Source organism: Gigantopelta aegis, chromosome 13 (genome assembly GCF_016097555.1).
Source record: "Gigantopelta aegis isolate Gae_Host chromosome 13, Gae_host_genome, whole genome shotgun sequence".
Lineage (NCBI taxonomy): Eukaryota > Metazoa > Mollusca > Gastropoda > Neomphalida > Peltospiridae > Gigantopelta > Gigantopelta aegis.
Genome location: NC_054711.1, coordinates 31,302,129 through 31,324,857, shown reverse-complemented (window position 1 = coordinate 31,324,857; position 22,729 = coordinate 31,302,129). Strand labels below are relative to the sequence as shown.

The window sequence follows — 22,729 nt, the reverse complement described above, 5'->3', positions numbered from 1 at the left end:
ACAATCCTGTAACACATTTGGATAAAGTTACAATAGAGTGCAACAAGTGTCTTTGATGTTCAAACTGTGAAATAACCACAACCGTTGCTTCCTAGACGCACGTTCGTTTTTTAAAATATGAAGAAAACATTTAAATATTTTGTGATATTAAAAACACCAGGATGATCAGAAACACTTCGGATGTAAGGAAATGGGTTATCAAAACAATAAATATGAGAAACGTATAATTTCAGTTATCTAAAACAGCTCTAATAGTGAAACATATGGCTTAGTGTTTAAACACTAGGGTCTGTCACATTAAAGGGACATTCCCGACTTTGCTACATTGTAAGATGTTTCTCTTAAAGGGACATTCCTGAGTTTGCTGCATTGTAAGATGTTTCCAACTAATAAAATAGTTCTACGATTAAACTTGCATATTAAATGTATTTTCTTGTTTGGAATATCAGTTTCTGTATATTCAATGTGTTTCTGGTCGTCTTAATATTTGTAAGAAGCCCAAACTGCATTTTGTCTTCAAATAATTTCGTACGTACGAAAAAATCTTTCTTAGGAAATAAAATGAAATTTAACCTAGTACAAATATTAGAACGATCAGATACACGTTTAATATATAGCCACTAATATTATAGGCAGAAAAATATATTTGATATGTAATTACAGTCATCAAAAAGACTCTGTTAGTCGATAACATCTTAAAAATGGCAGCAAACTCAGGAATGTCCCTTCAAGCAAACCACGAAAATACTTTATAAATCAGAAAATTAGCTGAAGCAAAATTCGTTCCTGCTTGACAATAAAATAATTATAGTTTATAAAAAGCACGACCCCCCTTCATTAGATACGACCGTGAGTGCACGTGTGCGTTCTTTAATCCACTTTCCATTTAAATATTTATTCATCCTCTTTCCTTACAATCTGTCCCCGAGATAAAATTAACACCGGATTACTCCCACGACCATGGCGTTGTGCAAAGTTGAACGATCGTCAACATCCTTACCGAAGTGTTAACGACCTTTAGGCTATAATAATGATATCCAGTTGGAGAAAACGTAGCCCAGTGGTAAAGCGCTGGCTTGATGCGCGGTCGGTTTGGGATCAATCGACCATTGGGTTATCTCTCGTTTCAGGTAGTGCACCACGACTGGTATATCCAAGGCCGTGGTATGTGCTATCATGTCTGTGGGATGGTGCATATAAAAAATCCTTTGCAGCATTAGGAAAAATGTAACGGGTTTTCTCTGACTACGTGTCAGAATTACCAAATGTTTGACATCCAATAGCCGATGATTAATTAACCAATCTGCTCTAGTAGTGTAGATAAATAAAACAAACTTTTATAATAATAATATTCAGAGATAAAAACAGAAATGCGCGCGTGTGTGTGTGTGTGTGTGTGTGTGTGTGTGTGTGTGTGCGTGCGCGCGCATGTTTTGCGCGTGTACATATATGTGTGTGTTTATATGAGTCAGTCTTGCCGTTAAAGGGACATACCCTAGTTTTTAATCACTAACGCATATTTTTTTACTATTATAACCGTTTTTGATAACTTAAATCATACTTTATTTAGATTTTATTGTTTAGATGATCAATTTCCGTACATTCGAATTGTGTTTGGTCATCCTGGTGTTTTTAATATCACAAAATGCATTTCTCATATTTTTCAAAACGCACGTGCGTCTGATAAGTAACAGTTATGGAGTCGCGTTTTAGTCTGTTTTTAGAGGGTATTTCACCATTTTAAAGTCACAGACTCATGTTTCACTCAATTGTAACTTTAACCAAAATTAAAGTGTTACAGGTTTGTAGATTAACTAAACTTAATGTTAATTTTCACGGCTTGAAACATAGGTTCTGTCCCTTTAGTGGAAGACGTAATGACTCACTTGCAAGCATCTCGCTACTTGTCTCATGGATACGCTATAATTCAAACATGGTATGGCTCGAAAACAATTACGTTTTGGTGACATGGTTATCCGAAGCCAGATTGCAAAGACAGTTACACCCTCCCAACTCTAATCAAACATAAATAGTGTAAACATGAAAAAAGGAGTTTCACGTGCACCATGCAGTTTTATGCATGTGTCCTGCTTAGTTAAAAAAACCAAAAAGTTTTTAAAAAGTCACTCTATCGTGGATTTATTTAATGTAAGCGCCTACGCTTTCTACCGGTAACCAAACAAGCGGAGTAAAAGAAGCATGTACATGCAGTCTGAAATGGGCTTTATTGAAGTCTGTAACCTACTTTTTATTACCTATCACCGTCACTGATTTTTCGTTCAAATATTAAAAAAGTAAGGTAAAATTTGATACTGACCCGTAACTTGCTATGACTGGTACACAGCATTTGTGCTATTTTCCAAAACTATTTTCCTTTATTTTTTAAGCGAAGCTGAAATTATTAATGAAAACCAGAGACGGAGCATAATTTAGTCTACATTTCATTTTTCATTTCAACTTATTTTCGTGCTTATATCCAATTAAGGTCCAAGCACGCTGTCTTGAGCACACACCGTAGCTATCTGAGATGTCTGTCCACAACCATTGTGTATTGGTAGATTATGATGACTAATTCAGGCGCATGTCCAGGGCGTTTAGCAGGGTAGGGGGTCTAGACTGGCAGCAGGAGTTTATAGGGGTGGGTCCCAAGGGAAATATATATTTTAAAAGGAACAAAATCTGATCGAGCAGGGAGGAGTATAGACCCCGAAACACCCCCTGCATACGCGCCTGTAATTAAAGCAACGCGGGTGAAGATATAAGATTTTAACAAGGGGGTGGGCGTATTAATATAATGTAATATTAACAAAGAAGATTCTTGATCTTATACCACTGCAAATTTAATGACTTGCCTTAAAACAGAAGGTGGGAGGAGATTATTGGACTCCTGCATAAACAGACACATTACTACCAATTAATCATTTATGACCATAGGCGTACGGGCTCCAATTTTTATAGCGGTGGGGGAGGGGAGCCTGAATTAAACGAAAATGCCCGAATCTGCATAACAATATTCAATCATATTAGCATTACTACTAAATAGCTATATAGGGTTGCAAACGAATCACTAGGCATTTTTACATGGATTACAACTAACTTTGAGGGAGGTAGAATGATGGAAATAAACATGGTAAAAAGGTCTCAGGTTATACAGAGACGTTGTGCAAGGCAGCACGAGTGAGCCGCGACAGACAAATCAAAGTCGACAGATTGAACAACCACAACAAAGCAGAGTTCGCGACGACGGCAGAAGACCGACACCAAAACGACAGCGTGCTTCGTCAACACCAACCGCGGAGAATACCACCGAATCAGAACTGAGACATGACGTAAACAAGACCGACTAGGGGTGCGCGGAGGGTGACTTGTCTGTACTTTCGTGGAACGTTTGCAGATCACTGGAAGACAAATTAAAAGACTCACAGTTTTTAGAAATAATAATTAATTATGATATTATTTGTCTGTACGAATGTTGGACAGAAGCCGGTGAACTTTCCTTACCTAACTATATTACTTATGATGTACCACGAAAACAGGGAAAAGGGGGAGGGATAGTGATATTTATCAAAGAATGTTTGAAAGAATGTTGTACGTTAGTTGAGAAAGGGTGTGATAGCATTGTTGTTCTAAAAATCAAATGTAATACTAGTTGTTTTAGTAGATCAAGAGAGAAAGACGTTTATTTATTCGCTTGCTATATACCACCTGTCAACAGTACTTACTATGATCATAATGATACTGACTTATTCATAACCCTTGAAGCCCAGATAGGGATATATTCTGAGTTAGGAGATGTTATCGTAATTGGAGACTTCAATAGCAGAACTGGCACTGATCTGGACTACATTAGCAATGATATACTACCGGATTGTTCAATTTCAATATTAGGAAATATATTCGAATACTTACCTGATAATAATGATATCGCAACACGCTTCAGTGAAGATAAAACTGTCAACCATTTTGGTAGAAAACTGTTATCTATTTGTAAAAACAGCGGTTTACGGATTGTGAATGGTAGGCTTGAAGGAGATAAGAATGGTAGTATTACATTTTATAACACAAATGGCACAAGCCTCATAGATTATTTACTTGTTGGTGAATCTTTTTTCAGACACATCAAAAATTTCCAATCCGGAATATTTAATTGTTTCTCAGATCATTCTCCTGTTAGTTTTAAAATAGCTCATTTAGTTAAAAATTCGATCACCGAGATTAACAAAATTCAAACACACACCAGTATAAAATGGAATGATGAAAACAATTTTATAATCAGTGGCGAAATCGCTGAAAACATTGATATGTTACTAAATACTTGTACTATAAATGATAAAAGACAGAAAAACGTAAATGAATGTGTAGACACATTTGTACAAAAACTTAATGAAATAATTTTACCTTATTGTTCTGTAACAGAGTACAAGTCAAATTCAAAGAAAAATGCGAAAGCCATCGTTATACCCGATGACAAACCCTGGTTTAACGAGACGTGCAAGAAATGCTATCTTGATTATAAGAAGGCTATACAAACGTTTAATGCAAATAGAACTTCTATTAATCGAATTGAACTTGTTCGTGCGAAGAAACTATACAAGACATTGCAATATAAACTTAAACGAAAATATAAATGTCAACAAGGTAATATGCTTAATTATCTACGAAAGCATAACCCTAAAACATTCTACAAACATTTTCAAAAACGTAAGCAAAAGGTTAAAACTGATTTAGGTAATACTGATTTTTTAACGCACTTTGGTAACCTTGCTTCGTATGAACCAACTATTAACAATGAGGTGGATTATTTTTTATCTAATTTTGATAAAACTACCTACGACCTAAATTGCAATGTGCTGGATAGCGAAATAACAGAGAAAGAAATAACTATTGCAATACACAAGCTGAAGAAAAATAAAGCATGCGGTTATGACAATGTTTTAAATGAATACTTTATTAATTGTATAGACGTTTTAATGCCATGCCTGCTTCTACTGTTCAATGGTATTTTTAACTCGGGTTATTTTCCCCAAAACTGGGCTGTGGGATCTATCGTTCCTGTTTTTAAGAAAGGTGATAAGAACGACCCGGACAATTATAGAGGGATCACGTTAGTGAGCTGCTTAGGAAAATTATTTACCTCTATATTAAATGAAAGGCTCCTAAATTTTGATGAACAAAACAATGTCATTACCGATGCTCAGTTTGGTTTTAGAAAGCAGATGTCGACCATTGACGCTATTTTTGTATTACAATCTTTAATAAACAGAACTCTGAAAAATAGGAAGCGATTATATTGCTGTTTTGTAGACTACAAAAAGGCTTTTGATTTTGTAAACAGACAAAATTTGTGGTATAAATTAATTCAACAGGGCATAGGAGGAAAATTGTTATCTCTTATAAGATCTTTATATGATAATGTTAAGTGCTGTGTAAAATATAATGACGTAGTTTCTGATTATTTCGTATGTAGAAACGGTCTATTACAGGGAGAAGTACTATCACCAATATTATTTTCCATGTACGTTAATGATTGTGAAATGCAATTTTTATCAGACAGTTGTCCATATGTTGAAATACAAACGTTAAATATATTCTTAATAATGTACGCTGATGATATGGTACTTTTCTCCGAAACTCCAGGCGGATTACAATCAATGTTAAATTCACTTGCAAATTACACCCAAAAATGGGATCTTACCGTCAATACAAATAAAACAAAAATAGTTGTCTTTAGAAATGGGGGAAAAGTAAGAAAGAACGAGAAATGGTCATATAATGGCCACCAATTAGAAGTTGTAGATGAATTTAATTACCTTGGATTATTACTTCGTTTCAATGGCAAATTTAATAGTACACAAAAAAGACTTGCTGAACAAGGACTCAAAGCCCAATATTGGATAACAAATATCTGTAGTAAGAATTTCTTTAATATTGAAACAATGTTAGCCGTGTTTGATACTTATGTCAATAGCGTTCTTAGTTACGGATCTGAAGTCTGGGGTTTTCACTCAGCTCACGATATTGAGAAAGTACATATACAATTTTGTAAAAAAGTATTGGGTGTGCATAAAAGAACATGCAATTATTTTGTTTATAACGAATTAGGGCGATATCCTTTAGCAATTATCAGAAAACTTAGAATTTTTAAATATTGGATAAAGCTTAGTAGTACCAGTAACTGTATCTTAAAAGCTATATATGAGGAAATGTATCAGTACGGAGATACCTGGTTAACGAACATTAAACAAGAACTAGATACGCTTGGGCTAAGTTATATGTGGGACTCGACCAATATCAATTCTAGTTTTTATGTCATAATAAAAGAACGAGTATATGATGTTTTTAAGCAAAATGCCTATAGTACAATAAGGACATCGCCAAAGGGATTGCTATATCAGCACTTATTATTAAATGGATTTACTTTACAAACCTACCTTACAAAACCAATAGAATCTCGCAATTTAAGACAAATAACAAAAATGAGAATTTGTGCACATAAATTAAATATTGAGTCTGGTAGGTATAAAAATATCGAAAGGGCACAAAGAATATGTACTTTATGTAACTGTAATGAGATTGAGGACGAATTTCATTTTATCCTTCAATGTCCAAGATACGAAACTTTAAGAAAGAAATTCATTAAAAAATACTACTTTAAGCATCCCAGTACTTTGAAATTAATACAACTCTTATCAACCGGAAACAATAAAGAGATAAACAACCTAGGAAAATATTTATTACAAGCAAACAGAACTAGGGATCAACTATTACTGGAAATAAACTAATATGTTCTCATTTTATCATTACCCTAGCCGCTGAGGATAACCTGTAAAATAACTTATCTTTATTCTGTTTTGTTTTTTCTATTATATATGTGTGTTTGTGTGTTTGGGTGTGTATTTGTGTCTGCGTGTGTGTGTGTGTGTGTGGGTATGTGTGTGTATATATGTATATATGTAAGTCACTCTCCACCATTGTTCCGCACTATTGTATATATTAATGTTTGTTCATTGTTATAATGCTGATAAGTTGAACAACTTAAAGCAATAAAAGAACTTGAACTTGAGCACATTTTGACGGAATATTTGCAACATTATTTTCCCGAATTTGAGGTTTTGCTCCAGGACTAGGGGTACAATTTCGTACGCTTATGCACGAGGTATATTCTGAAATATATATATATATATATATATATATATATATATATATATATTATATATATATATATATATATATATATATATATATATATATTATATATATATATATATATATATATATAATATATATTTATCATTAATATCTTATTTTCTGTGCAATCGGAAGAGGCTCGCATAATACAATTTTTATTCCTAATATATGATATTGACGATACCGAAAAACACTCTGGTAATAACCTATATATATATATATATATATATATATATATATATATATATAAAGAAGCAAATTAAAAAAACACTTTCGAATTAAAATGGAAATATAAAGAAGGAAACGCAAATACAAAAAATATACGGCAAACTTATAATGCAGAAGTCAATTTTAAAATATCGAAGGCAAAGTTAACATTAAAATATAAAAGGTAAATTTATAATACTAAAAGCAAATAATAAATAGGTAGTAGTACTAAATCAAATATCTTCTGGCTGGGTCAAAATTCGATGTGCACCGAAATTTTGATAGAGCAGTTGATACCACAAGTCCTGTGATTGGTGATTAATGTGAATGTGTTTGTTGTGAAAACAAATTATTTTCCACTGGGCAAAAAAAAATAAAACATGTATGCAATTTTATTTCATCTAGTACCACTGTGCCAAGTAGCCTTGTGCTTGTATGGGTTACCTGTGAAAAAGTACTCAAATTTTGTGCGAAACTATGGGTATTGTAAAAACATCTGGTTATACGGAAAATGAGCCATACAAGGTACTGTGCCAAGTAGCCTTGTGCTTGAAACGTATTAGGAACCTGTCAAAGAAGTACCCAGATAGAAACTAGGGTAGTCATAGACGCTACCCATTATCTCTGAAATGAGCAGCTTACCCCCAAATTATTTTCTGATTCACTTTTAGGGTAAGCGGTGATCGTATTTATATCCGTGGTGTATATGTCGATTGATACGCTGCAGGTAGGAGTTTTAGCCACATATGTTACTATTGTCATGTAAAGATTTGATTTGGTGGTATACACCCTAAACATAATTACAATGAGCCCAAGTTACCATATAGGACGAAAAAGAACACGCTTAAAAGTGGAAATGAGGTTCGCTGACCATAATTTCTTAGATACGTACCATTTCTGGTTTCACATAAAATCATGTTCTAGTTTTGACAATCACAGGGATACACATTATTATGTCGCAACTAGGAAAGGGTATTATGATAGGTCTCCGTCTGGCAGACCGGAAATATGTACGCGCAAGTAGTCTGCTGTTTGACTGTGATTATTTCATGGCAGACAGCTTTGTAGTGACAACCATTAGACTGAGGTTGACAAGGGAGAGCATGTAGTTTGCAGACATGTGTAACATGTTTACATTGACTGCTAGTACTGTTTTTATGGTAATTCCGGCCCATGCAAAAGTTGTGCTTTTTGTGTAAAATGGGTGTACTCCGGCCAGGTTTAGTGGGTGTATTTGTTTAAATCGATACTAAATATTTATCATGTGACAATAAACGAATGGTGGGGCGGGACGTAGCCCAGTGGTAAAGCGTTCGCTTGATGCGCGGTTGGTGTGAGTGGGACGATTGGGCTATTTCTCGTTCCAGCCAGTGCACCACGACTGGTATATTAAAGGCCGTGGTATGTGCTGTCCTTTTGTGGGATGGTGTATATATACAAGATCCCTTGCTACTAATGGAAAAATGTAGCGGGTTTCCTATCTAAGACTATAATGTCAAAATTACCAAATGTTTGACATCCAATAGACGATGATGAATAAATCAATGTGGTCTAGTGGTGTCGTTAAACAAAACAAACTTTAAAAACAAATGCAATATTATGTTTTCTAATGTAACTTAACCATAACCTATCGGAGGGTTCAAAGCAACTAAAAAACAATCCCTGCGTGTGCTGTAACCTCACCGTGGCGCAGGGGTGTAACATTTTCTTTGAGAATGGCCAATACAGCACAAAATTGAAGTTTTGAGTAAAATTCAGTATCCTTAAAATTCTGTGATATTTGTGGTTTTGCACTGTTTTTGTTTAAGTCTTGAATTTTTATATTGATGTTGATCATCACTTTATTTATTTGCATTACCATAGTTTGACACCCAATAGCCGATGTATTTTTCGTGCTGGGGTGTCGTTAAACATTCATTCATTCATTCTAAAAAAAAACAAGTAACTTTAATAATAACTTATAAACGATATTTCTCGTACAAAATCATATTTCTAAAAGTGAAATTAAAATATATTTTAAAAAGTGCGTTATTGTTTTAGACGTACATGTTTTGTGGGGTATATTTGCTATTTATCACGTGACTATTAACAAATGACACAACTAATCAACAAAGTTGACGATAATCCACCTGAGTGTTGGAAGTAAAAAAACAAAACAACAATAAAACAAAATAAAAAAATAAAAAACAAAAAAAACCCAACCCCCAAACCCCCCCAAAAAACCACCACAAATAAACAAACAAAAAACACCACCAATAAAACATATTTACCAGACATAACACAAATTAATATTTCTAAATCAGAACGAGAAAACAGTGTCTGCGTACCTATAAAAAAATTAATAAAAAAGGGAAATCCCAATCCTTCATCTACTCTCTATCTTTATAGAAATCGCAAATGTAACATTATCCATTGTCAGCTTCGTAACTATGTTAGCAACTTAAAGGGACATTCCTGAGTTTGCTGCATTGTATGATGTTTCCGACTAATAAAATATTTCTACGATTAAACTTACATATTAAATATATGTTCTTGTTTAGAATATCAGTGTCTGTATATTCAATTTGTTTCTGGTGTTCTTAATATTTGTAAGAAGCCCAAACTGGATTTTGCCTTCAAATAATTTCGTACGTACGAAAAAAAATATTTTAGGAAATAAAATGAAATTTAACCTAATACACATATTAGAACGATCAGAAACACGTTTAATATACATCCATTACTATTTTATGCAGAACAATATATTTGATATGTAATAACAATCGTTAAGAAGTCTCTGTTAGTCGATAACATCTTTAAAATTGCAGCAAACTCAGGAATGTCCCTTGAAACTATCATTTATTTTTAAGCCATCTTTCTGATAGCCCAAGCTGTGCATGTGGAGATAACTGTGAAGATAATTTTCATTATTTTTATGTCTGCCCTCTGTTCATCAGACAAAGATATGATTTATTTGCATCGTTACGGAATTACCTTGATATCTTAGACATTGATCAACTACTATCCGGGTCAATAAACCTACCAATTGAAGAAAACAATTTAATTTTTTAACGCAGTACATAAATATATAGCTGAAAGTAAGAGATTCGAGTTGAACTAACTTATTATTCTGATCTTACTGCCCCATATAAGGTTAGCTCCAACAATAGGATCATTACTATCATATTTTTTCTCGACTATTCCATTTTTATTCTATCTACTCTCTACATTTTATTACTATATATATTAAATTTTTTTAATTATGTTAAATATTTTATGCCATTGGACATTGTTATTATGCTTTAGATATATATGATTATGAATATTGTTAATTATTATGCTTTAGATATATATGATTATGAATATTGGCTGATGTCCATCTTGTTTAGGAGAGCACTTATATTGTGCAATCCTTTTGATTCTTTTTTGATCAATAAAATATCTCAAAACAAAACAAACGAGAAAACCGTTATTCATGATCGACCGTATGTCTGCACAATACAGAGTCCTATGGACATTTGGCAAAATGGTGGTTGTTTCCATGAATCTATTTCGTGCCTTGTCTATGAGAGGACTGCCACTCCTGAAGGTATCCTTTACTGAACAATACATCCTTCCTGCACCACTACAAAGAGGACTGCCATTCTCAGACTAGTACCGGCCTCGGTGGCGTCGTGGTTAGGCCATCGGTCTACAAGCTGGTAGGTACTGGGTTCGGATCCCAGTCGAGGCATGGGATTTTAAAGGCTCAGTGGGTAGGTGTAAACCACTTGCACTGACCAGTGATCCATAACTGGTTCAACAAAGGCCATGGTTTGTGCTATCCTGCCTGTGGGAAGCGCAAATAAAAGATCCCTTGCTGCTAATCGAAAAGAGTAGCCCATGTAGTAGCGAAAGCGGGTTTCCTCTCAAAATCTGTGTGGTCCTTAACCATATGTCTGACGCCATATAACCGTAAATAAAATGTATTGAGTGCGTCGTTAAATAAAACATTTCTTTCTTTCTTTCTCAGACTAATTTACTGAATCTAAACTTACACAGGACAGAGCTCACTGGAATAACTACAGCTGTGATGACATGCACTCATGAACCACTGTCATAACAGTGATGATATCAGGTGTTCGCGGAAGGGTGAGCACAACAGTGGAATTAACATATAGATGTTTTACAAGAAATACATTTCTTTTCTACATACATTCTTGTCTCGACTTCGATTTTTCAGGTATGTTTACCATTAATCACGTGACTATTAACAAATGTAGTATGACTAATTTAAGTCCATTCTAACCTACCTGGGAGATCAAAGCAAGCAAAACAATGTTAATGAAACAAACAGATGCGGACGTGTATTTTGGGGGAATAATAGCATACTGTTTCTTACGAGAGCGCATTAACAACCTCAACATGACTACTAATCACGCGAACGCATTAACAAACGTAACATGACTACTAATCACGCGAACGCATTAACAAACGCACCATGACTACTAATCACGCGAACGCATTGACAAACACAACATGACTACTAATCACGCGAACGCATTAACAGACGCAACATGACTACTAATCACGCGAACGCATTAACAGACACAACATGACTACTAATCACGCGAACGCATTAACAGACATGACTACTAATCACGCGAACGCATTAACAGACGCAACATGACTACTAATCACGCGAACGCATTAGCAGACGCAACATGACTACTAATTACGCAAACGCATTAACAAACGCACCATAACTACTAATCACGCGAGCGCTTTAACAAACGCACCATGACTACTAATCATGCGAACGGATTCACAAACGCAACATGACTACTAATCACGCGAAAGTATTAACAGACGCAACATGACTACTAATCACGCAAACGCATTAACAAACGCACCATGACTACTAATCACGCGAACCCATTAACAAACTCACCATGACTACTAATCACGCGAACGCATTAACAAACTCAACATGACTACTAATCACGCGAACGCTTTAACAAACGCAGCATGACTACTAATCACGAGAGCGCTTTAACAAACGCAGCATTACTACTAATCACGCGAACGCATTAATGAACGGAACATGACTACTAATCACGCGAACGCATTAAAGGGACATTCCCGAGTTTGTTGCACTGTAAGATGTTTCCGACTAATAAAATATTTCTACGATTAAAATTACATATTAAATATATATTTTTTGTTTAGAATATCAGTGTCTGTATGTTCAATGTGTTTCTGGTCGTATTAATACTTGTAAGAAGCCCAAACTAGGTTTTGTCTTCAAATAATTTCCTACATATAAAGCCCCCAATATTTTACGAAATAAAATGAAATTTAACCTAATACAAATATTACAACGATCAGAAACACGTTGAATATACAGCCACAAAATATTTTATGCAGAAAAATATATTTAATATGTAATTACAATCGTTAAAAAGTCTCTGGTAGTCGATAACATCTTAAAAATTACTATGAAAACAAAATCGTTTAGACGTAGACTTTTGTAGCATATTTGCGACAGCATCAAAAAAATTCTGCTTGACTACTATGAACAAAAATGCATTTTCGTTTGGACGTAGATTTCTGTGTGCATATATTTGCGACAGTATTAACAAATTCTGCTTGACTACTATGAACAAAAGTGCATTTTCGTTTGGACGTAGATTTCTGTGTGCATATATTTGCGACAGTATCAACAAATTCTGTATGACTACTATGAAAAAAACCCCCAACCGTTTAGACGTAGACGTTTTTTTGAAGCATATTTGCGACAGTATTTACAGATTCTACTTGACTACTATGGAAAAAAATCGTTTAGGCGTAGACTTTTTTGGAGCATATATGCCACAGTATCAACAAATTCTGGTTGACTACTATGAAAACAAATCGTTTAGACGTAGATTTATTTTTAGCATATTTGCGACAGTATAAAAACATTCTGCTTGACTACTAATGAACTAAGTTGAGTAAAACCTACCCGAAAGTTGCTTCGCGTTGGGAGCCTGTATGGTGCTGGACAACGTTTTCACTGCTGGTAGACGGTTCTGTCGTCTCTCTCGCGCGCTGAATCAATAAGCAGACGACAACCAACTGGGGCGGACTAAACAGACGAAGAGCCGGGCTTTCTATAAACCGCCGGGCAGTCTAGAGCCCCCGCAGTCGTTTTGATACGAGGACAAGAAAAATATATTTGTGTAACGACACATGTGCATCACATGTCAAAATACGGCCAATTGCGGCCGATTTTTACCAAGGAAGTTTAATTTTCAAACAGTTCTACCGTGACTTTAAAACATCTCTAAATGTTAAATTAATTTAAAGAGAGTTAGACCTTAGTCTAAATACATTAATGTTTAGACATGTTAACGGTCTACGTCGTCGAAATAAAGATAAATGTTAAGACAGATTTTGCAGAAAAGAAATATGGTTGTAATGAACTCGGTCTTCTCTCTCTCTCTCTCTCTCTCTCTCTCTCTCTCTCTCTCTCTCTCTCTTAAACAGTACGTTAGGATAGGTATACCAAAGGCCGTGGTATGTGCCGTCCTGTCTGTGGGAAAGTGCAAATTAAACATATTTTGCTGAAAATGGATTTCCTCTGAAAACTACGTGTAAAAATTACCCAATGTTTGACATGCAATAGCCGATGATTAATGAATAAATGTGGCCTAGTGGTGTTGTTAAACAAAAGAAACTTTAACTTAGGAAAGCAGTGTAACGATTCAGGAATTATGTTTTCTTGCAACAGAGCAAGTACACATACAGTACGTGATTAACTGGTATTAGGTTTGTTTTATTTAACGACACCACTAGAGCATATTCATTTATTAATCACCGGCTATTGGATGTCGGACGTAATTATGGTAATTTGACATATAATCCTAGAGATGAAACGCCTACATTTTTCCATTAAGAGCAAGGGATCTTTTATATCTATCATTCCGCAGACAGAATAGCGCATACCACTGCCTTTGGTGAACCAGCCGTGGTGCACTGACTAGAAACGAGAATTTTTCATCTGATCGTGTCAATGACCAATGGCATCGTTTACTCGGACAATCACTGTTCATCCCCTCCGTGATTTACCACGAACTACTTCCCGTCGAACTGGGCACGGACAAATCCCATCTAATACATCATTCACAGACTGTTTGCACTGAGTTAGGATAAGAAAATTGTAGGTGTAAAATCTGCGATAATCGTACGCAAGCAGCTACAGAAGGATCAGATACAGGGAATTGGAGACGGAGAATCATACATGTAGAAGGACAGAGACAGAAACGAAACATTAAGAAAGACAAGACCAGAGAGGAGAGAAGAGAGAGTCAGCAGAGAGAGAGATGAGAGAGAGAGAGAGAGAAGAGAGAGAGAGATAGAGAGAGGAAGAGAGAGATAAGCAGCGGTGAGAGATAGGAGAGAGAACGAGGGCTACTAGCGAGACTAGACATGAGTTGAAGAAAAAAAAAGGTAAGCGAGAGGGTAGAGAGAGAGAGAGAGAGAGAGCGAGAGAGAGAGAGAGAGGATGAGGAGAGAGGGAGAGAGAGAGAAACAGAGAGAAGAGATCCGAGAGAGAGAGAGCAGAGAGAAGAGAATGAGAACGAGAGAGAGAGAGAAGAGAGTAGAGAGAGAGAAAGGTAAAGAGAGGGAATGAATGATAGAGAGAGAAGAGGGAGGATGAAAGAGAGAGAGAGAGAGAGAGAGAGAGAGGGGGGACGAGGGAGAGGGGAAGGATGATAGAGAGAGAGAGGGGGGATGATAGAGAGAGAGAGAGACAGAGAGAAGAGAGAGACAGAGAGAGAGAGGAGGAGAGATGAAAAAGAGTAGTGGGAAGGAGGGGGGAGAAAAGAGAAAAGGAGGAGGGGGAAAGTGGGGGAAAAGGGAGAAGGGGGAAAAGGGGGGGGAAAGGGAAGGGGGAAAAGGGGAAGGGAGGAAAAGGTGAATGGAGGGAGGGTGGTGGTAGGAAAAAGGAATCAAGAGACGGAGAGGAGAAGGAGGGGAAAGAAAATGGGGAAAGGAGATGAGGGGAAGAAAGAGGGAAGGAAAAAGAAAAGAAATGTGAGTAAAGAAAGAAGAGGAAGAGTGAGATAAGGGGAAAGGAGGAGATGTAATGGAAGAGAAGGAAAGAAAAGAATAGGTGAAGAAAAAATGGGGAAAGGGGAGATAAAGGAAAGAAGGGTGTGGATGGAGGAAAGAGAAATAAGGGAGGTAAAAGAAGAAGGTGGAACTTGGAAGAGAAAGGCAGGGGGGGAATATATTGACTAAGAAAAAAAAGAGGGTAGGGTGGAAAGAAAAAAAGTGTAATGGATATAAAGTAGGAAAAGGGAAGAGGGAGGGAAGGAGAATAAAAGAAGCAGAGGGAAAAGACAAGGGGGAAGGAGATAAGGACAAGGGAGGGGATATGGGAATGAGAAGGACTCAAAAATGGAGGGAAGAAAAAAGAGAAAGGAGATCTGGAAGAGGAGTCAGAATGGAGGGACTAAAGGAAAAAAGATGAGGTAAAGAAAATAGTGTTTAAGGGAGAGAATGGAAAGGAAGGAAGAAGGGAGGGAATGAGAAGGAAAATAAAAAATGGGAGGGTAGAAAAAAGGGGGGAAAGGAAGAAGGGAAAGAAGGATTTATTGAAGGAGAAGTAAAGAAAAGAGGAGGAAGAAAAAAAAAGGGGGACTGGAGAGAAATGGGGGAACGGGGAGGAGAGGGAGGACTGAAAGGAGAAAAGAAGGGGAGGGTAAAACAAGTGGTGACGGGATAATAAGGGAAAGGAAGGGATAGGTAGGCAAGTAAGAAGTAAGAAAGAATGTTAGGAGAAAAGGTTCTAAGTCCTATATAATGGCTGACAAGCACTCCTAAGTGGCGTGAAGGAAAAGTAATCAAAGAAAAGTGAGTGATAAAAAAGGGGACGGATAAATGGAAAGGGAGAATAGGTTAGGGAAGGAAAGTAATCACAAGATGGGAGGGAAGCCTGCGAGGGGAAGGAGGAATGGGACAGGGAAGGGGGAGGATTGAATAGAGTAAAAGAAAGAAAAGAAGGAGGGGAATGTACAAAGTGTGACGGTGAGAGCGGAAAGGAGGGGGGGAGGATGTGGGGAGAAAAGGAATAAAGAAGGTGAGTTAAATATAAAGTTGTGAAAGGAATCGGAAAGAGGGGAATATGTAGTACGTACTACTAAAATCCCACAAGGTTAAAGGAAAGGGGGAGGGAAAGAGAGGGAAAGGAGGGATAGGGAGGAAGGAGAGGTAAAAACACCAATGGGAGGGTAAGAGGGTGAAATTGAGGAGAAGGGGAAGTAAGGGGAGGAGGGAGAAGAAAAAAAAGTGAAGGGGAAAAAAAAGAAGGGGGAGGGAGAGGAAAGAGGAGAGGAGGGACAGGGAATTAGAAAAGAAGGGAGGGAGAAAAAAGGGGAGGATAAGAAGGGGGTTTTTTTTTAAGTGAGTGAGGAGAGCAAGAAAAAGTGGGAAATATGCCTTGAAAGGAAAGATCCCTGAAAGAGTTGAGGAAGGAAAGAAAGAAAGAAAGTGGTAGTTTTCTTTAGTGGGAGATCAGAGGGCAGGAAATGTACCACGAATTAGATAACCCGCATAATATGCTCCTATGTTGTACAAGTTGTTTATTGAAAAAGGCAATGTGACCATGTACAGTGTTACATAAACCACTCACACAATATCAGGAACAGAATCAACCAGCTTCTTGATATATGTAGGCATGGTCAGTTTACTATAATCGAGTGTTTTACTAAAAACAACAACAAAAACAACAGACAACAAACACCAACACGGGAAGAAAATCCGCCATAACCCTACTGATATAAGATTTGTGAAAACAACAGAGCCTCGGTGGTGTCGTGGAGCCATCGAAACTATATGCTGGACAAATATCAGCCCAGGTGGCCGGCTCCGCATCCATCAATGGTTAAGGAAGTAAAGAGCCACTAGACCCTTGCTTCTTTCTCGACTTAACCAAGGGGGAGAATTTAACCCAATGTCCTGGACAGACAAGCCCAAATAGGAGGGCAGAGTGGGATGTGCAAAGGACGGAAAAGCTTTGAACCGTAATTGGATAAAACACGAAAGATAATTGAAATCAAAGAATGTAAAAACAAGTATGGAATGTAAAATTTTATATTTTGCCACTTCTTACTGTATTTAATATTTTTGCCACTTATTACTGTAATGAATATTGCCACTGTATTTAGGTCTGTATGAATATTTGCCACATTCAGTGAAAGTGTAAAGAACAGATCAGGTCAAATATATAAGGAAAAATGCAACACATTCAAAACTGTAGTAACTGAACATGTGATGGACATGTGCACATTATTGGCCTCCTATCCTGTCGTTGCAATTGTTGTTTTAACTTACTTGAAGAAGGAACCCTGACCATATTCACGTGTGTCGAAAACCATAGTGGTTATATGAAATACGTTAAATATCCAGTACATACTCGTTACTGCCTAACTAACATATTCATTAGGTTTTATCTGGTTTTTTGTGGGTCGCCACAATATATACGTTGAAAGATAAAAGTTGATTCTAACTTAATAGCTTTTGAAATTGATATAATAATTTTTTTTAAAATCAAATTCAAAGGAAGGACTTCCCCGATTTGCTGCATTGTTAAAGATGTTTTCCGTACTAAAGAAAATTATTTGGTAACGATTAAACTTACATATTAAATACATTTTCTTGTTGTCGAATATCAGTGTCTGTATATTCAATTGTGTTGTTCTGGTCGTCTTAATTATTTGTAGAAAGCCTAAAGTAATTTTGTCTTCAAATAAATTCGTACGTATGAAAAAAAAGATATTTTAAGATAAAAAGAATTTACCCTATATAAAATATTAAACGATCGAAATGTTTAATATACAGCCACTTATATTTTCGGTCAGGGACAGATATCAGTTTAAAGATAATTACAATCGTTAAAAATTTCCTCTGTTAGTCAATAACATGATTAAACATTGCAGAGCAAACTCAGGAATGTCCCTTTAAATAAGTTTGACTAAAAGAATTTGAAATAACACAAAATTCTAATTGATTTTAAGAAATAAAGATAACTTAAGAAAAGTCCTTTACACTACTAAATGCGTACTGATTGAAACTATGAGTCCCTGTTTACGTAATATATTTAAAGAGGCATGTCCCGAGTTTTTCTCTGCAATTTTTAACGATGTTATACACACTACAGGGACTTTTTTTTACGATGTGGCAATACATACCAGATTATATTTTTCTGTATAAAATATTAGTGGCTGTATATTAAACGTGTTTCTGATCGTTCTAATATTTGTACTAGGTTAAATTTCATTTTATTTGATGAAATATTGTTTTTTCGTACGTACGAAATTATTTGAAGACAAAATCCTGTTTGGGCTTCTTAGAAATATTAAGATGACCAGAAACACACTGGATATACAGACACTGATATTCTAAACAAGAAAATATATTTAATATGTAAGTTTAATCGTAGAAATATGTTATTAGTCGGAAACATCTTACAATGGAGTAAACTCGGGAATGTCCCTTTAAAGAAAAGTTTAGACAAAGCTGGTACACATTTTACATTCCAAAACATCCTCATAACCTTGATTTATTGAAACAAGCTATAATGGCCTCCACGTAGCCTCATATCTTAATCGTCTGTTATGCAAATAGCCGTAGTTATTTATAGGAGAATGAAACTGCATTCAAAATATAGAGAGAATTTGTAAAATGGAAATAAGTCAACTTCGTGCATTTTAGATGATGAATTGTGTATAAAACCTGTCGGGGTTTTGGTCTGTTTTCATACACATGAAAAGGAAACAAGGATTGAATAGGAATTAAACGTAACATGCAAAAAAAACCCATAGGGTGTAAACAATTGAACAGGCCTATAGTACTGGTATCTCATTTTCCTGCTACAACATTTATTATGTATTTTGAGATACTGAAATAATTGATCAAATGTTCTATTTTTTATTTGTCTAAAATAGCTGATAAAATGGTTAGTTGTTAAACAAACACCGTTCTTTCATTTGTCCGCTATGGGTTTTGTGATTTCTTTGAAATAGCTGATTAAATGGTTTATTGCTAAACAAGCACTGTTCTTTTAAATTTGTTCACTTATAACACAACACTTGGTTAGTGATTTTCTTTGAAATGGCGTGATTAAATGGTTATTTGCTAAAACAAGCACTGTTGTCTTTTAATTGTTCACTATAACAAACACTTGGTTAGTGATTTCTTTGAAATGGCTGATTAAATGGTTTATTGCTAAACAAGCACTGTTCTTTTAATTGTTCACTATAACAAACACTTGGGTTAGTGATTTCTTTGAAATGGCTGATTAAATGGTTTATTGCTAAACAAGCACTGTTCTTTCAATTGTTCACTATAACAAACACGTGGGTTTGTGATTTCTCTGTGACATCTCATTAGCAGGTTTGCTTGTTTGACGCCAAATCCGGGTCTGGGACTTCACGTTGGACATTGCGCTTTCTTGGCAACCAACAAGACCACATGCCAGATTTACAAGCAGGAAGATGATCGCTTATGTGAAACCACAACCACAATCGGGTTGTCACACTCACTTCACAGAAGCAGACGCAGTTTTCCTTGGAAGAGTCCAGAGTGTTTCTGTAAATATTGTAAAATAGTCTAACTTTCAACCTATTTACTTATACCTAGAACGGATACCACGAAAAACATACTATATACACTATATACGAAGAAAGGTTAGAAATCAAGGATAATTTTAGATGGCACATGCTTAAGATTAGATCACTGGTAATATTACATACTTACTTACATAATAAGATTATTATCAGTTTAACTTATTTCTAGATAGGGACCCGCTGAATAGATTAATATCCAGTCCTACTCTTTATTTTAGAGACACGCTGAACTGATTATATTCAACCTACTCTTTATTTTACGCGAGGCATATGAAATAGATTAATATCACCCTACTCTTTATTTTTAGAGACACGCATGAAATAGATTAATATCACCCCACTACTCTTTATTTTAGAGACACGCTGAAATAGATTAATAATCAGCCCCCTACAACTCTTTATTTTAGTCAACGCACTGAAATAGATTAGCCTCAACCTATTGGTTTCAGAGAAGTAAATTGACCAATGAGCGTCGTGTTTGCCCGCACACGGAAGGATAGTGCTTTGAAAATTACACCCCCCTATTTTGAATAAAATAATTTTATTGAGTTTGAAAATAGTTTACGAAATGGGATCTTTGACAGGACTTGCCCCTACATTTATGGTGCCCAGTTGTCGGTTGACTGAGAATCTCACTTTCGCATGTATTGATTTGTACATACCGGAAAAAAGGTATGAATACGTGGTTGGGGTAGGAGATGACTTCCTAGCAGCCGTATAAATGGCAAAAAATGGGTTGCCTCCAAAAATAAAGAATTATTTCCAGATTTAGGTTGACATCACCCAGTTCAGACAAACTTGCTGCGTACAAAACAGAGACTGGCCATCATCACTACATGGTGAATTCACCTGGGAAAACTATCTTTTTATCACTATTTTTTTAAATTCTATTGTTATATAGTGGACAGTGGTTTATGATTTACTTCTCTGGCTGACCTGAAGACAACTCTTGCGGACATACCACTGGAATTCACACCACACTGGTTAGGCCAAGGTATCTAATACAATGTATTTGTACGTGTATTCATAATTTTAAATGGAGCCAGAATTACGGCTGCTGTTCAATTTTTTATAAGGTGTTACATAATCACTGATGTAATATGACCACCACAACAACAAAACAAATGTTAAGGTGTGAGGTCAACTCAAACTTGGGTATTGACTATGAAAAAATGCGTATATTGGCCAAGACTGAAAAGATGAGCCAAATGATTGGATGGTGTAATTTGGACAGGCTTGCCAAAAAATGGGACAAAAGAAAGGATTATAACAAACTATGGAGTTATTCAATTGCAAAAATACATGGTCCCGTCCAAAACACCAAACTTTTAAAGTACACACCGACTCCATAATAGCTCCACCACAAATACACTTTGACATACCTCGTAGCATTGGATGTATCGCATTTATGTCACCACTTCCTCTGCTGGTGTTTTACATTGGACACTTGAGGCCTCGAACCACATTATGTACAAACACAAACCGTCAACACTGTCCTAAACATTGTCCCCGAAACACCTGCAATCGTCCATCCAGGTTATAGAGACTGGTTGTTTTTTTCTTCTTGGGGACAGGAGTTATGATCTTTTAGACATGGTGGTACAAACTTCGGAGTCCAGTAAACATTCTTCTTGTAGGTTTTTCTTGCAGTACTGGGTGTGTGTTGTCGTCATACCTTGCTGGTATCGAACCTTGGCGGAATAATTCTTCTTCGGGATCTGTAACCGGTAGTAGTTTTGTTTCCTAGTAGCAATGATACCGGTCTTCACCGTTCCCGAGCTTTTTCAGTTCTGCGAGGGCGTGTATTCTTCCAGTCAGTGGGCTCCCACTAGTTGACATCTTGTAACGGTAGACTTTTAGACCTTCCTTTGTTTGATGACATGTGGGGCTAGCAAACTGTGTATTCTTGCTTCAAAGTTGCGATAGAATGATCACTTAGTTTTTGGATTTGTTCTAGTATACAGCCCACGGTTGACACATTTCTACTTTTTGAGTGTTTGTATTGAGTTTTTGTATTTAAGAAGTGGGCAGTGTTTTAGGCCGATTCCTGACAGTTCTAGGCATTTTCTTAACAATTCTTTAATCCAGCCTTCTTTTCATTTTCAGAACTGCATCTGCAGTAATATGCAGTGTTTCCAATGCCTTGATCCGCCTGCCCGAACACATCAAATGAAGTGCTTGTGACACAGTGTTTGAACGTTGCCACTCGACACAGGCCACGATGGGAATACGATGGTGTAACGTCCTTTTTTTCTAACTATGTTAGTGATATACTCCTGCAAGTTATACTTGTTGGGTCGAACTGTCTCAGTTCGAGTGTGACAGGGACGTAGGCTTGATGTCGATGGCAAAACGTCGCTGTACTTTTCTGTCGGTCTGATTTATTTTTCCACCGGAAAACATGTGTGTACAGCTAAATGAAAGACTTTTTCAATTCACGCCTTTTGCTGACTTTTAGAAAAATGTCTAGTGTCACGTAAATTTTCAATGGAACCTGTCCTGCCCCGGGTAGCACCGTCAGTAAGACATGTGAATTCGCCATCAAGTCGTGAAATAACAATATTGAGTTTTTTTATTGTTTGTCTTCGTCCACTTGAAATTCCGTTCACGCTTGTTTCTCTGCATTAAGCCTCATTGCCGTGGAATCGTTTGTTCTTCCAATTGGCTGTACATTTTCCAACCCGTGAATCTGGACATGTAAA

At 36.2% G+C, this 22,729-nt stretch overlaps 1 protein-coding gene across 1 annotated transcript in view; it reads right to left on the bottom strand.

The window, feature by feature from the left end:
• Positions 1–13,524, bottom strand: part of LOC121387579 — a 59,214-nt gene extending 45,690 nt beyond the window's left edge. The window contains exon 1 of the mRNA XM_041518740.1: positions 13,358–13,524. The gene's annotated coding sequence lies outside the window, so the exon portion shown is untranslated. The remainder of the gene's footprint in view (positions 1–13,357) is intronic.
• Between the last annotated feature and the right edge of the window lie 9,205 nt (positions 13,525–22,729).